Genomic DNA, 14,262 nt, shown 5'->3' on the forward strand with positions numbered 1-14,262 from the left:
CTGGTGGGCAGGAGACCCATCATACCGCTGTTTCAAATGAGTATGGCCTTGAAGTTCAGCAACGTCCGGGAAAGCAACCGGCGGGTCACGGTGATACTGGGAGTTCAGCAGCATTACCACCAAATCCAAACCCAAACTACTTAACTGTGGTTGAGTTAGAAAATATACAGTTAAGAAGCCATCTTGCTAAGGCAAACAGGCAAATCGAGGAGGTCTTGGCTCGGTTACCCCCTCTTGCAACTGACGTTAATGTTGGAAAGAGGCAAAGTGGGTCTCATAAGTCCCATAGGAATAACCGATCCAAACTAAGTCGGTTAGTCAGAACTGCCACCCCGAGTTCTGTACCAACAGCGCGAGATCGCCAAAAGGCTCAACCTAGGGGGCCTCATAGGGGTCATTAACACGTCAGTCGATCGGTTAGAACTGCGACCCCAAGTTTGGTGCCTCCCTCACATGCTCTTGGGAACATTCATAGAAACCCACGAGAAGGGGCTGGGATAGGCTCACAGAGATAGAATGTTCCAGCTAACCCTCCTGCGTCACGATCGGATCGTCAGGTGCAGACAGCTAGAAATAATGGGGCAGTATAGAGGTGGGCTAATTTAGCTCACCCTGATGGGACAATGATTGCCTCGCCAGTAAGGCATCCCCCATCACCTATTAGACATCCAACACCACCTCAGCCTACGTGGGGCATTCCTGCTTATGGAGACAGTAGGAGAAATCCTCCTCCGTCTGCCCATACCTATGTCCTGTGGACACGCGTTGAAAATCCAGATCCTCGGCCTCAACCGCAAGCTGTAAGCTTCACAAATGGAAGTTATTAGACTGAGAGTTGTTGAAGTGGTAGCTCCGAGGGCGATCTAAGAAATCATCTAAGTTTGGCACAAAGCCCTTAATATGATCCACAGCCTGATCTGCGTGATCGCCTGGATTCGTAGATAAGAAATTCAACTCAAGATGAGGGTGTTAGTTATACTCGTCAAGAGGGAGGTCCTTCCATAGTACGTGATAATGGGAATGCCTCACAAACCAAGGTCGAGCTTGGAGGGACAACAACCCATCAAACGTGTACGATAGGATGGGAGCTGTTGAACAACCCCAAAATAACCTAGGGACTAAGGACCAAACCCTCAAGAGGTTAGCTCAGATGGAGGAGCAAATGAAGAGGCTTCTATCTAAAAAAGACAAAGACGATTGTGACTCAGAGGATGAGCTCGAGCTTTTCGCTCCAAATATTGCAGCGACCACATATCCGGTGGCTTCAGAATGCCACACTTGTCAAAGTTTGACGGAGATAGGGATCCGTCTGATCACCTTGGGATGTTTAACACCATGATGATGGCCCATAACGTCGGACCCGATCTAAGGTGCATTTTATTCCCCTCAACTCTGATTGGGACAACCAGGCAGTGGTTTAAAAAATACAAGAGGCATTCAATTAGCTCGTGGAAGAAGTTTTCTGCTGATTTCAAGAGAGCATTCAAGGCTTCCCAGAAAACTTGGATTAAGGATGATGCATTGGCTAATGTAAAGCAAAAACCTGGCGAACTGTTGAAGGCATATCTAAGTAGGTTTGCCAATGTCATGACTCGAGCTAGAGATGTCGATAATAGCTCCAAGCTCATGGCAATGAGGATAGGAATCCTTGTTAGAGGTGATTTGTGGCAAGAATTACATAGAAAAGGAGTTAATAGTGTGGACGAGTTCTTGTCGCGAGCTCAAAGTTGGGTTAACCTAGAAGAAGCACAAGCTTTTGTCGTAGGAACCAGCCAGAATCTTGTCCAGCCCGTTGGAGCGGTAACGGATGTTGCAGCTACGGCTTAAACCGTTACCCAGAATAACCAAGGGGGAAATAATAAGAGAAAGGGAAATGGTGAAGGAGACCAGAGCGGAACAAAGAAAAATAAGTATGGGGAAAAGTTCAAGCCTGTTTACGCAACTTATACTGACCTCATGGATACAAGGGAGCGCATCTTCTTAGCCAATTCTACTCGCCTTCCATGGAAGAAGCCAGAACCATTGAAAAACCAAAGAGCGAAGAGAGATCCTTCGAAGTTCTGCCGATTTCACAATGATATCGGTCACAACACTGATGACTGTAGACAGATGAAGGATGAGATCAAGACCCTTATCAGGGCAGGACCTTTGGCCCAATATGCCTGAAATCGAGTGGTCCCTAGTCAGCCCGTCGAACAAAACCCTCCGTCAGCCCCTTAAGCTCCAATGAATCAAGCTGGAGTTCAAGCGAATCAGGACGACCATCCTCTGATAACAGGGGGAGATATAGCTACCATTTCGGGAGGACCCCATCTGGAAGGCACGAGCAGAGGTGCCCATAAGAGATACATTAATGAACTAAAATCCCATAACAGAGTGGAGTTCATCCCGGAACAACAGTTATCAAAGCAACATCGATTGGAAAAAAACCAATCATATTTACAGAAGAGGATGTTAGTCACGTCCAGTTCCCACATAATGATCCTTTGGTCATAACCGTTCAACTCGCCAACCGAAGAGTATGGAGGACACTAGTAGATAATGACAATTCTGTGAATCTACTTTTCAGGTCTACCTTAGAAAAGATGGGGTTGTTTGTAACAGAACCGAAGGCGACCTCAATGATTCTGTCCGGATTTTCTAGCAAAGGATCAGCAGCCATTGGGACGATCGAGTTAGTGGTAACATTGGGAGAAGGCTCGCGATCTGTCTCCAAGTTATTCGAGTTCATTGTGATCGATTGTCCAGCTGCATACAATGCAATTTTTGGCCGACCTGCGTTGATGGCATTTGAAGCCATAACCTCTATCCGCCACCTAGCAATCAAGTTCCCCTTAGCTGCGGGGATATGCACCGTCAGAGGTGATCAACTCGCTGCCAGGGAATGCTATAGCATTTTTATGAAGGGAAAATCACAACCCGGGTAGCAAGCTATGGCCATAAGTGACGGAGGTGAGGAGTCCCAGGAAGTGGAAGACACTTGTGGGACGGAAGAACCTCAAGAAGAAAATGAAAATGACGTCATCCCACATGATGACATTGACCCACGAATGGGCGAGGACAGCTCAGAGCTCCATGTCATTGAGGAGCTCGAGGAAGTAAGTATAGATCCCAAAGAGGCTTCAAGAGTTGTTAAGATTGGAAAAAATCGTGATGATGAAAGGAATGAGTTGATCAATTTCTTACAAGAGAACCTGGACATCTTTGCCTGGTCACATGAAGACATGGTGGGAATGAGCCCGAGTGTAATCATGCACACTCTAAACTTGGACAAGAACGTGCCTGCAAAATCCCCAAAACAAAGGCATTTGGGAACAGTCCGAGCTGAAGCACTGGAGGAAGAAGTAACTCGACTGTTAAAGTGCAGGTTTATTCGTGAAGCAAAATACCCGATCTGGGTTGCCAATCCCGTGTTGGTCCCAAAGCCAAATGGGAAATGGAGGACCTGCATCGATTTCTCCGACCTGAACAAAGTTTGCTCCAAGGATTGCTTCCCACTGCCAAGGATTGGTTAGTTGGTAGATGCCACAGCGGGTCACAAGCTCATGTTCTTTATGGATGCGTATTCTGGATATAACCAGATCGTGATGAATCCTGCGGACCAAGAACATACTAGCTTTATGACCCCAACTAATGTACATTGCTATAAAGTGATGCCCTTCGGGCTAAAGAATGTCGGAGCTACCTATTAGAGATTAGTCAATAAAATGTTTGTTGATCAGATCGAGAGGAATATGGAAGTGTATGTCGACGATATGCTTGTCAAATCCAAGATTGCCGGTCACCATGTATCTGATCTGAAAGAATGTTTCGAGATCTTAAGGAGGTATGGTATGAGGCTGATGTTGGATTAGCTTATACATAATTTTTATTTATTTTCATGTATATCTAATATTAAACAAATTAATACGAGATAGATTAAAACATGTTTCTAAAATTGAATTCAAAGAGAAACAAATAATATAATACTTACGGTATACGCAGCGGAATTAAGAGTCCTTCCTTCAGTTTCTCTAACTCTTGTATCCTTTCTGTCGCAGAGTATTATCAAGAAACTGAACCGATCTTCTATTTTCTTCACGATCTTCCAATGTATCCTTAGAACCACCTAGACTAGTGTGGGCAATTCTCAACACATGAGATAGATATAGAGAGAAGAAGAGAAAATAACAAAGAGGCTTAGAAAATGACTTGTGTTTAGAGAGAATCTAAAACTATCAGAAAACCAGTGATTAAACTTATGTTTTGACTTCTCTCTAAGTACTTATTTTATAGACTCAATTAGGACATTTAATTTAATTAAAAAATCAATAAAATAATATCCATTTCAAAGCCCTAGGTCGAAATTATCACGGGCTATAGGCCCGTGAAATTTCCCATTTGATTATAAGCCCATTGGACTTAAAATTAAGGCATGTATTATTTTCTATTGATTTAATTAATTAAATAATTATTTAAATCCTTTATCAAATTAATTATTTATAATTTGAACCTTGATTTAAACTTATTTATTAATTTAGATACCAATTTATCTTAATTAATAAATCTGCCATAATTTCTCTTTTATTCTCAAAATTACACAACTTTGTGAAACTATCCAAAATTGACCTGGTCAACTTTGATAATTCTAATTGAAGATTGAATCAATTAATTGAGACTATCTAGATGATTTTATCCAAGGTACAATGGGGACCATGGGCCTATGAAATCAAGCTCCAATAAGTTATCATAAATCTAACAAATAAATTTACTAACGTATTAATTCCTCGTGACTCCACTATTCGGAATTGCACTATTGAATTCATAGAACGCTCTATAACAAATATAGATATACTATTAATTATCCATTGTTACAACCATAATTGTCACTCAATCCTCTATGGACGGTCTACAATGAGATATGACTAAAATACTGTTTTACCCCTCATTGTATTTTATCCTTAAAACACTTAATTCCTTGTATATGATATTTCAGTAAACTAATTTAATTACTGAAATAAGATCTCTATCATTTAACACCTTGAACCAAACTAAAAGGAAACCATCGTTTCACTTCTTCATCAGAAGCTATAGATGTTCATATCTATGATTAACACTCCCACTCAATTATACTACCGAGTTCCCAAGATGTAAGTATGGGCTAGTCCGTAGGGTAAGCTGGTAACGAACAAGTCAAAGAACTCAAATAATATAATCAGTTAGAATACTAACCACTCAGAATTGAGATTGAATTGACCTATGGTCAACTTTATGATATGACTAGAATAGATAATAATGGTATGTTTACTTATCTTATCAACTGTCAATATCGGTTCTGTTCGATGTAACAAATAGATCCGATCTTATCTACTTTGCTAATGTTCTGGAAAGAACATAACACTATAATGTGTAAGTAGATCATATCATAGATTGGCAGTCAGTGTAAATTCGGCGCACTGACTAATCTTAGGGCTAACTTATTTTGAACATATAATCATATTTATATTCCACTGTGATCACATCACTATAAATAAGATTAACTATATGCTCGGGATTTAATAGAAGTTTATATTAAACAAATAATCATGAAAATAAAACATGTGAGCAAAGTGATTAACCAAGTCAAAAAAATGATTTCTATTCTTTTATTGATAATAAAATGAGATTACAAAGAATTTGGGTTTTAATTAGGGCATAAAACCCCAACAGCTGAATCCCTAGAAGTGTACTTTTGGAGTAGCATCGGGAAAATTTCTGGGGTTCATAGTCAATACGAGGGGGATAGAGGCGAATCTTGATAAAATTAGATCACTGTTAGAAATGCCCTCACCCAGGTCATGCAAAGAAGTTTAAAGCCTGACTGGAAGGGTAGCAGCTTTGAATCGTTTTATTTCGAAATCTACTGACAAGTGCTTGCCATTCTACAACTTGCTAAGAGGAAACAAGAAATTTGAATGGATTGAGGAGTGCGAGCGAGAAAGCATTCCTCAACCTAAAAACACACTTGGCTGAGGCCCCAGTATTGTCCAAGCCTATGTATGGAGCGCCTCTATTCCTTTATTTGGCCGTAATAGAAAATGCAGTTAGTGCCATGTTAGTTCGAGAAGAAGACCGTGCTAAAAAACCAGTGTATTATATAAGCAAGAGACTTCTAAGAGCTGAATCACGATATCCACTAATAGAAAAGCTGGCATTCTATCTGATATTGGCTTCCAGGAAGCTCCAACCATATTTCCAGTCCCATTCAATCAACGTCATGACCGACCAACCTTTAAGGCAGGTATTGCAAAAACCTGATATGATAGGACATCTCTTAAAATGGGCAATTGAAGTCAGACAGTTCGAGATATTGTACGTGCCACATACCTTAATCAAAAGTTAGGCCTTTGCTAATTTTGTGGCTAAATGCACCAGATTTCAAGAGGAGCTTTTGAAGGAATCGGTGCAAGAGTTGTGGAAAATATTCGTAGATGGATCATCAAACGAGAACGGATCAGCAGCTGGGATCATATTAATCTCCCTAGAAGGGCATCAATTTCATACAACTCTGAGATTCGGATTGAAGCATCTAACAAAGAAGCCGAATATGAGGCCTTACTAGCTAGACTGCGAGTGGCGAAAAAGCTCAAAGAAAAGGTCGTCTAGTGTTATAGCGACTCTCAGCTCATGATTAATTAGGTGTTGGGGGAATATCAAGCTCGAGGAACCAAGATGGCAACTTACCTAGCTAAGGTAAAGGGGGAACTATCCGAATTTGAGTATAGCACTGTTGAACAGATACCTCGCGAGCAAAACTCAAATGCTGACGCTTTGGCAAGGCTTGCCACCACCAAGGAAGTTGAAACTTTGAATGTAGTGCCAGTAGAGTTCTTGGAGAGTCCAAGCGTGATAGAAAAAATGATTGAGGTCGAGATGATCGACACAAGACCAACTTGGATGACCCCCATAATGGAATACCTCACACGGGAAGGCTACTTGAGGAAATAAAGGATGTAAGAAAAGTACTTTATCAAGCTCTGAGGTATGTGATAGTGGATGGTACATTATACCGATGTGGTCATTCATTGCCTCTCCTACGATGTGTTTTGCCTGAGGAGGCTAAAACCATTCTACAAGAAGTGCATGAAGGCTTTTGTGGAGATCATGCTGGGGGGCAAAACCTTGCATTGAAAATATTGAGCCAGGGCTACTTTTTGCCCACTTTAACGAAAGATTCCATCTCATATGTTCAGAAATACGACAAATGCCAGTGCTTCGCCATAGTTGCCCAAGCTGCTCCAATCGAGTTAACGATGATCTCATCCCCATGGCTATTTGCGGTGTGGGGAATCGACCTAATAGGATCCCTACCAATGGGTAAAGGAGGAGTTCGTTATGCGGTGGTGGCAATCAACTATTTCACGAATTGGGTAGAGGCCGAGTCTTTGGCAACCATCACTTCAAAGAGAGTCCTGGACTTTGTGGTGAAGAATATTGTATGTCGATTTAGACTTCCTAAAAAGATCGTGTCAGACAATGGGACCCAATTCGACAATGATCTCTTCACTAAATTTTATGAAAGATAGGACGTTATTAAGAGTTTCTACTCAGTAGCATATCCCTGACCAATGGGAAGGTCGAGGCTGTGAACAAAACCCTAAAGGCGAGCCTCAAGAAAAGGTTAGACGAGGCCAAAAGAGTATGGCCCGAATAGCTCCCGCAAGTACTTTGGGCATACCGAACTTCTCATAGAACCTCCACGAGACACACTCCTTTCTCCTTAACTTTTGGAAGCGAGGTCGTCCTTCTAGTCGAAGCTCTGGTAACCACTCACAGGCAAAAGACATTTAGCTAGGAACGGAATGATGAATTACTTAACGTATCTCTCGACCTGATTGACGAGAAACGAGAGGATTCACAGTTACAGCTCGCCCATTATCAATAAAAAATCACTCGTTACTTTAATTCTAAAGTCAAGAGACGTAGTTTTGGATTAGGTGACCTAGTTCTCCAAAGGGTTTTTCTGGTGAATAAGGATCCCAAGGATGGTGTTTTAGGCCTGAACTGGGAAGGACCATATCAGGTTGTGGAAATTTTGCGCGAAGGAACTTGCAAGATAGCTCGGCTGAATGGGGTGATAGTCCCACGGACCTAGAACGCCATGCACTTAAAAAAGTATTATCAATAGTACAATCATCCATGTAAGGCTTAATTATAAAAGCCATTTAATTAAATAACAGATGGATTATTATAAATGATTTTTCTTGTTAAGGTTGTCTTAGCTCGTGTATTGATATTTGTAAAAGCAACCAAGAAAGTCTCTACATTATGGTTACTTAGGGGGCATATAACTAGAGGTGGATCAGAGTAAGATCGCTGGATAAGTTTAAATAACTTAAAACCCTGGATACAACTAGGTATAAAACTACCATGGATACAACTAGGTTAGAAACTTAGAAGCTGGGAAAATTGATTATTCGACGGCCTTTTAAGAGCTCGAGATGTCAATAAACCCAGCATAAACTAAGTTTAAATCATTTAAAACCCTGGATACAACCAGGTCCAAAACTTAGAGGCTTGGAAAATTGAATATTCGATGGCTTTTTAGGAGCTCGAGGTGTCAATAAACCTAGCATAAACTCAGTTTTAATCATTTAAAACCCTAGAAACAACCAGGTACAAAACTTGGAAAGTTGGGAAAATTGTTTAAAATCAAGGGCTTTTTAAAGCTCGTGTTATCAATAGACCTAACACGAACTAAGTTTAAGATATTTAAAATCTTGGATATAACAGGGTCCAAGGCCTGATTCTTAATAGGTATGATATAAATCAACACATAAAGTTTGGATATAACCGAGCTTAAAATATATATTCCGATCTAAAAATCAATTCCTGAAATCTCGAGTGTACAAGTCTAAGAAGTCATTAACATGAGAGATAATAAAAGAAAGATGAATAGATAAAAGAGACTAGATATATAAATTGAAAATAAAATTGTCTCGAGGAGAAAAACCTCGAACTGAGCCCAAGGGAAATTGTTTACAAACAAATAAAAAAAAGAAAAAGATTGTCACTGAGCTCCTCCAGGCTGCTCTGAGGATGTGACCTCCTCGCCTTCATGCTCGCTCGCTGCAGAAGCATCCCTCGTTTCTAACGGTTCTAGCAAGATCCGAGCCTTGAGTTTTTTAAGGTACGGTTCCCACAACACGGGAGCCATGAAAGAAAAGTTTCCATCCTGGTTAAAAGCCCATCAATGGTACAACATATCTTCCATGGAGAACAATGAGGCCGCCTTTTGCTTCTTTGACTGCAGCCTCGGGCTTGAGTAGTTTTTCCTTGGCTTCGTAACCTCGGCCTGGAGCTGTGCAGTTTGGGCTGGAGAGCAGCCAATGCAATCTTGGCAGCCTGCTCGCTTTCTTGAGACAAGGCGAGGGCAAACTTGGCATCGTACTCCCTCTTTTGAGCAGCCACAAAGGCAGCTTTGGTGGCCTGCTTGCCTTCTTGAGCTGTGGTCAAGGCAGTCTTAGCGGCATTGATTTCGGCCTTGAGCTCATCATTTCTAGCCCTAGCTCGAACTATGTGGCGATGTTGAGCCAGGGTTGACTGCAAAATAACAAAGCAAGTTAGATGTATCCTTTGACACGATAAAGAGAAAGATGTCACCAAGGAATGATAACTTACTGTGAGGGTCATCCCCAAGGCTGACTCCAGGACATTTTTCGGGCTCTGCTCCTCGATCATCCTTAAATCCCTCGAGCTGGCCTTATAAGCGTGCCCCACCATGTGGCTCGCCGTCTCGTACAGGATCCCTCGAAAAGCTTCAGGGATCCTCTCTAGATCCTGGGGATCCACTGGTATTCGGGCAGTCGCCACTGGGGTAGGAGGAGCTGGAGGATCATCTTGTATCACTTGATTCTGAGAAGGCGCGAACCGAGGTGGAGGAGGAATCCTCCTCTGAGTAACGGAAGACACCGGAGCTGTCGAGCTTGTGCCTTTTCCCTTGGCAGGGGATTTGGGGACATTTCCCGCTGCCGGAGGGGCCTTCTTCGTAAATTTGGGCCTCTTCACGACAGGGTCCGAGCCGGCTCTCCAAGCCTGGAAAGCAGTACAGAGGTCAGGAGCTCCAGTTTGTTCCATCTCGTCGCCTGAAAATAACAAAGAGAGGATTAGTTCTGAAATAAAGTAAAAACAAACAGAAAGAAAATAAATAAAGATCCTACCCTCCAGGCTGGGGGAGGAGTCTATTATCATGACCTCCAGCCTTAGGGTTATTGGAGGAGAATGAGAATCAATGACTTGTATTTCTTGGATCCTAGGAGGTTTAGGTTCCAGTTCTACCTCAGGGCTGGACTCATCTACGTACTGCCTAAATCCAGGGGCAAAGGTGCCCTGGAGCAGAGAAGGCCAGCTCCTACGGTTGGTCCCATACTTCTCAAAGATGGCGGACCTAAAAGTTAAGGTATTATCGACAACAATGGTGCCCTTAGGGTAACTACTATTATGACGCACCACCAAGTGGTCTACACACTGGAGCAGGGTGATATTACGGTTTGGATTGTTAGGATGACAATGGAAGAGCTAATTTGGGTTAAATCTAACTAACCTAAAATCAGCAACAACCCTATCTAGTTCCCTATAAGGATATGAGTTACCTTGGCCAGAGGGGCCGGCTGCTGCCTCTGACGCAGCTCGCTCTAAATCAAGTTCCCGAATAGCCTCGGGAACCCGCCTCTTTCGCACAAGAGGCACGTCGTCCTCTTCCTCGTCCTCACCTTCAATGCCCAGCAAGGAATTTTCATGAGAGGGTGGTAGCTCGTGGATTACCGAGAGGGTAGACGGGGTCTGTAAGGCCAACGTTTGGCCTTCACCAATCAATTGGCACTCCAGCATCATGACGTCATTCATGATTTGGCGGTAATCCTTCTCACTGGGGGGCAGCCCAGATAATTTTTCGTACTAACCCCCCAGGGTCACGGGCTTCTCCGTCCTCGCAAATATGGCTACATAAATAATAAACTCAGTTAATACATGTACTATGGAAATATCTTGAAAAGAATAAAATTTCATGAGCTGAGGTCAGAGGATAAAGAACTTATGAGGATAGTTGAAATATAAGTGTTCACAGTTTTTGAACCTGTTCGACATAAAGATCAAGTCTTTATAGTTGTTGGGGTGGCTTGGGAGCTCAATGATCGGAGCAGAATTGGGGAACCTGGTGAGGTAGTAGAATCTGTCACCTCGACCTTTTTGTTCCGGGTTGGCTTTGAGGCAGAAAAAATATGATATATCTACCGGAGTGGAACCTCCCACTGATGCTTCAAAAATAAGTATTTCAGCCCCGCCAAAAGCCTATAAGAGTTTGGGGGGAGTTGAAATGGAGCCAACTTCACGAAATTCAGAAAATCCGTGAAGTATTGGTCCAAGAGAAGGAAGGCACCTGCCTTCAAGTGTTCGTTACTCTAGGCCGTGAAATCGTCCTGGAGAGGGGAGTAGCTCATTTCCCCTTCGAAAACAGGTCGAGTGATGAGAACTCTGGTCCCTACCCCGATATTATGGCTCAGCATAATCTTGTTCACCCTCCATCGAGTGGTGATCTTGGACACGATTCTTTCTACCTTGAAGAAGGCGTTGGGGTCTACCACCACTAGACCGAAGTGGGGAATATGAGACTCAGGGGCGACCTCCTTCCCTTTGTTCTTTTGTTGAGTAGACGAGCTGGGTGCATTCTTCTTGGGTGTGTTCTTCTTAGGAGCCATCAGATCGCCTAAAAGATAGAACGATCTAATTAGTGGGCGACCTAAGAGTTTTTAAAGGTTATAGCGCAGAAGTACGGAGGGAAATGATTAACTTTTGATGTACGAGCCGAGTTAGCTTCAGCCTAATCGCATGATGTCACACACTTCCCTAAGTTACACGTCTCAATTTCCTAACAGACCCCTGATATTTAGGGATCCGTGTGTTAGAATGTCACGCCACTACTTTCCTTGGGAGGCGGTTTAGTGCAAAACCACCCAAGAAACGTGACCCCTAAGCAACTTGGTTTGGACCCTAAAAACTTTTCATCTTCTATATCCCAAATGGGTATTTTCTAAATTCTCTATGGGTTACCCAAATTTACCCAAAAATTACCCATTTTTATGAATGTCGTAGTTCCAAGGATGTTTTAGGACCTACTCATTAAATCTAAGTTGAAGCCTATTTGCTAAAAACACTTGGGAAATAACCTAATGTTGACTACGGTGAAATGTTGATGAACATGGTGAAAAAAAAAAAGAAGACTAGTAAAAGAAATTTTTTCTTCAAAACCTAATGTTATCCTAAAAATTTGAAAATGATGACGTGGCAATAAAATTGACAAGTGGCAAGGAATGGCTGGGTAATCTGGCTTAGGAGTGATCCGGTAGACCGATGAAGATTTTTGACTGACCAGTTAAGTGTCATGACCGACCAGTCATATGCTTGTCCGCCCAGTCAAGTGTCATGACCGACCATTCATGTGCTTGTCTGCCCTGTCATGTGCTTGTCTGACCAGTCAAGTGCATGTCCACCCAGTCATGTGCTTGTCCGACCAGTCAGGTGCTTGTCCGCCCAGTCATGTGCTTGTCCGACCAGTCAGGTATTTGTCCGACCAGCCAAGTGTTTGCCCGACCAGACATGTAGTGGCTGACCAGTGGAGTGCTTTGGCCCTTTAGTTTTCCTCCTGGGAGTGATGTGGACCGGCTAGACAGAACAGTGCTACGCAAAGGATCCTAGTAACGGTTTCAACAAGAATCAGTCATACCTGTGTGGGAATCTCTCAGATTATCCCACAAAAATAGTGTATTGTTGTATTTTGAATATTATTATTAATTGAATATAGTGAGAATAGCGAAATATCCCGATTATGGGGGACATCATTTGTACGATCCTGAGCCTATAAATACAAGGCCCATGGCATCATAAAGGGGATTGGGTTCGAATTTTCTGAGAGAATTTTTGTATCTGGAGAAATATTGTATTCATTTCATCTACACTAAAGAAACTCAGTTGACTATGGTTCATCTGATCTTGAGTGTAGATCTATATTCATAACTCTAAGTGGACTAGGCTATTACCAACACATTGGGGCTGAACCACTATAAAAATTGTCTGTGTCGTATATTTATCTTGAAGGTTTTTTATCGTTTTGACTTCTACACGTCGTTGGCCAAAAACGCGGTCAACATTTTGGTGCTTTCATTGAGAGCCTGAAGAGAAAGATAGACAATCACCGTAGCATTATGGCGCCTAAGAACATCAATGCGGCCTCCAAGAAGCCATGTTCCTCTAAAGAGCCTGCTAGATCAGAAGGTCCTGGCCCTCAAGACCATGAGACTGAGCCTAGAGTCTTGCTCGAGGACGTGACTCCAGAGGTTGAACAACTCCAGGAAGCCATGGGGGCTTTCCAGGAGGAAATGGCACAATTCAATGCCATACAGGAGCCGTTCGCTGAAGAAATGGCTAGGCAAAAGGCTGCATTTGAGCAGCAAAGACGGGAGATGAACGCTAGGAGCGAAGAAATCAGGTGACAGCAGTAGGAGGCCGATAGGCGACATTGCGAGGCTACACTCGCTCTGGAGGCAGCTACGCAGTTGGCCCAGGCCAATGCCCAAGCTGCAACACGAGGAGCAGCCACCCCATGAGCAAGGACCATAGAAGCTGGTTGCAAAAACACTGACAGACCCAATTCTCGAGGACCATATAGAAGCGGTAGTAACCCACCTGGTCGGGAAAAAGATGGGGTCTGATCGGCCAGTGCCTCAACCCAAAGGGGGAACTCTAGAACCCCCTCAAGGAGCCACTGATCAGAGACTTCCAGATCCAGAAGTCACAAGTTAGGCAATAAGAAAACTCCACCTGAGCAAGAGAAAAATAGAGCTCCTCGAGGTAAAGAAACTTCACACTTCAAAGACGGGCATGGTCGTGATGAAGCTGATAGTCATCACACTAATTAGTCGAAGGAGAAGAATGACAACAACCAGCGAGGAGGAAAAGACCGCCCAGCGCAGACAGGAAGGCCATCACTGCATCCCAACCAGCAGCGCAGTGGCAAGGAGCATGTCCCGCACGGCATGCCTTCCGAAAAAACTCAGAGTACGGTGTTCGATCGGTTAGGGAGGCATACCTCTCAGAAGGATCTAAGAGACGTCATTGCTGACAGGAGAAGGATCGTCCTGGTTGAAGGGAGAGATCCGAACCGACCTACCAATCAAGTAGAAATACTTGATGATGGTGTGCCGGATAGGAGTGCCCGACCAGGCGGTCCCGAGAATGAGTCCCAAGCAG

Source organism: Humulus lupulus, chromosome 8 (assembly GCF_963169125.1).
Source record: "Humulus lupulus chromosome 8, drHumLupu1.1, whole genome shotgun sequence".
Classification (NCBI taxonomy): Eukaryota; Viridiplantae; Streptophyta; class Magnoliopsida; order Rosales; family Cannabaceae; genus Humulus; species Humulus lupulus.